The sequence below is a fragment of the Nematolebias whitei genome, chromosome 5 (assembly GCF_014905685.2).
Source record: "Nematolebias whitei isolate Nwh7 chromosome 5, NemWhi1, whole genome shotgun sequence".
Taxonomy (NCBI): domain Eukaryota; kingdom Metazoa; phylum Chordata; class Actinopteri; order Cyprinodontiformes; family Rivulidae; genus Nematolebias; species Nematolebias whitei.
The window spans coordinates 408,406-411,690 of NC_056502.1; the positions used below are offsets into that span (position 1 = coordinate 408,406).

The following is a 3,285-nucleotide window of genomic DNA, read 5'->3' on the forward strand; positions in this document are numbered from 1 at the left end:
TGTGAACTTGATGTATTTATCCACAGAGTTGATGTGGTCAGTAAAATGTTGGACTTCCCGAGATTTGATTTTAACCCAGGTGTCGTCAACATACCTGAACCAATGACTTGGTGGTGTCCCTGAAAAGGACGTCAAGGCTCTCTTTTCTACCTCCTCCATGTACAGGTTGGCAACAATAGGAGAAACTGGAGACCCCATAGCACACCCATGTTTCTGCCTATAATATTGCTCCCCATATGTGAAGTAGGTTGACTGCAGGCACAGTTTCAAGAGTTGACACAGTTGTTCTGTGGAAAGTGTGGTCCTGCTGCTCAGTGTGGTGTCCATGTCAATGTCAATTTATTTATATAGCACATAAAAACAACAACATTTGACCAAAGTGCTTTACAGTTAAGACAAATTAAAAATAAAAAAAAAGCAAAAATGCATCTAGTGCCACTCAAAAACATAAGTTGACAGTAAAAACAACACATAACAACAATAAAATCAGCTCAATTTGTTCTCAGACTCTGTGTGGATGAAATGCCAAGGAATACAGATGAGTCTTGAGCAAAGATTTAAAAGTCTCAACAGTCTGAGCGGTCTTTAAATTCTCAGGTAAACTGTTCCACAGTTTTGGAGCAGCAACCGCAAAAGCCCGATCACCTCTGGACTTCAGTTTGGATCTGGGGACATCTAAGAGGAACTGGTTGGTAGACCGGAGTGCTCTTACTGGAGTGTAGATGTTAATGAGATCACATAAATATGATGGGGCCAGACCTTTTAAGACTTTAAAAACAAGCAATAAAATCTTAACATCAATCCAGACGTGGACAGGAAGCCAGTGGAGAGAAGCCAGGACAGGGTTATGTGTTAATGATTTTTAGTTGCTGTTAAAAGACGAGCTGCTGCGTTCTGGACACATTGTAAACGATGCAAAGATGATTCGTGTAAACCAGTGCTTCTCAATTATTTTCTGTTACGCCCCCCCTAGGAAGAAGTAAACATTTTGCCACCCCCCCCCCCCAAAAAAAAAACTCTTCGCGCAACTGTAAATAGTATCAATTGTCTATAAAATTGTTATAAGTACACCTCTACATAGCATTGTATCCTTATCAGCATTAAATTTAAAAAAGATAGAATTATAGATCACACTGATGGGGGGGGGGGGGGGTCTGGGGGTCCTCCCCCAGAAAACTTTGAATAAAGTAGATGCCATTTGCTGCATTCTGGTGTATTTTAATAGTTGTTTAACATCTAGTTTTACCTACACAAGTAAACACTTGGAACACCTTGGGATTCCCCTGGAGGAGCTGGTCCAAGTATCTGGGGAGAGGGAAGTCTGGGCCCCCCAACTTAGGCTGCTACCCCCACGGATGGATGGAAGTAAACACTTGATTCAGTAACTACTTTAGAGCTAATGGCTCAACAAGAACTAACCTGACCAACAGCTGATTCAATGAATTTAAAATATATTCAAAGGTGATGATTTGATGCCCACATTAAAACTAAATGACTGTAACTTGGCCTAAATCTTCTAAAGTGAAGGAGAATCATTTTAAAAATAATAAATAAGATATATCCTGTAGCCACGTTTCTGCAAAGAATATTTAAATTTGATGTTGATTTTTGTGCCTTTTGTAAATCAGAAGATAAATCCCTCAAATTTGTTTTTTTCATGTCAATACAAATTCTTTGGTCAAACATCAGAAACTGGATTCATCTCAAACTCAACATTCCTTCTTTTGATGCTGATTCCATTTTATTTTATGTGGATAACTTAAGCTCAGCTTTCTCTGATGCCATTAATAGTCGTACTTATAGCAAAGTACCACATTCACTGTAGTAAGAGGAGCGATAATAATCCCTCCTTCCTGTTTAATGAACAATTTGAAGTCATACTATTCTTCATTATGTAGATTAAAAATCTGCAAAACTGCTAAAATCATCTCACAACAGATACAAACTTATTGTTTTAATTAAAACAATGTTTCTCAAGAAAAAAAAACCTGATGAGCTTGTCAGCAGGTAAGGGGCGTTTACCTTCGGGACAAATTGAGGTCGTAGATTGGTCAGTTACTGACACGCCTTCTGAGTTGATTGACAGGTCGCACCGTCGAGGATCCGATTGGAAAAAAAAAAACGAGAGCTGCAGCAGCCGCGCTGGGAGGAGGCGGGGCTGCACAAATGCAGCGCAGGACTCCAAGTAAAGCAGGAGATAACCAGATGTTCTGCTTGTGCCCTCACTGCCCTGGGCCCCTTAGAGATCATGGGTCCCTGGGCAGTTGCCCATATGGTTAATCCGGCCTTGGCTGGACCTGGACTTCAGAGCAGCAGAGAAGTCGCAAACAGCGCAAGAGCGAGCGGGCTGTGTGTGTGTGTGGTTGTGTTGGTGGATCCAGTGGAACGCGCTCGCAAGAGAAGAACCTGACAAGTTATTTAATGACATAAAATATATTTTGTTAGCAAATAATAGAGTCCTAACATTTATTAAACATTACTTGTGTATTAAAAAACATCAAATTTGTGCTTTGACAAAACAAAAAACAAACAAAAAAAACGCGTTAAAGGTAAAGTGGGGCAGGTAACCAACGCGTGCTGCGGGTGACGAGCATCAGCAGCTGCTCAGCAGCAGAGGGGAGCGACACAGTTCAATCACGGCTCCTCAAACGACAAGACAGACGTATTTGTTCATAACTTTATTATTATTAAAACTGAAAGTTGCAGGATTTTAGCAAACAGTTGCCGAACGCACCCTAACAAAATGAGAATGGTGCAAAAAAAAAGAGAAAAAAAAAAACCTCCCTGCCACAAAATGTTCCTCGGGGTCACATGCGCCTCCCCGGCATTGCTCCGGGCCCCCCCAGGGGGGCGCGCCCCACTAATTGAGAAGGACTGGTCTAAACCAACATACAATGAATTACAGTAGTCCAAACGAGATGTAATAAAAGTGTGAATCACCTTTTCAAGGTCTCTGAAAGGGAGACAAGACTTCACCTTGGCAATAAGTCTTAGCTGGAAGAAACTGGATTTCACAACTGTATTTATCTGTTTATCAAATTTAAAAGCACTGTCAAAAATAACTCCCAGATTCCTGACATTGGAGTGGCTGTATGAAGCCAAGGGGCCAAGCACATTAAGGGTATTACATTTACCAAAGCTGATGACTTCCGTTTTATTTTCATTTAGATTCAGAAAATTTAGTTTTAACCAGACTTTAATGTCATTTAGACAGTTCAAGAGTGGATCCAGTGGATTTACCCTGTCTGACTCAATCGGAAGATATAACTGAGTATCATCAGCAAA

General features: G+C 40.7%; 1 protein-coding gene across 1 annotated transcript in view; it reads left to right on the forward strand.

The window, feature by feature from the left end:
- The window catches only part of LOC119409210 (tropomyosin alpha-4 chain), a 44,342-nt gene that overhangs the window by 26,672 nt on the left and 14,385 nt on the right, over positions 1-3,285 (forward strand). The window lies entirely within an intron of this gene.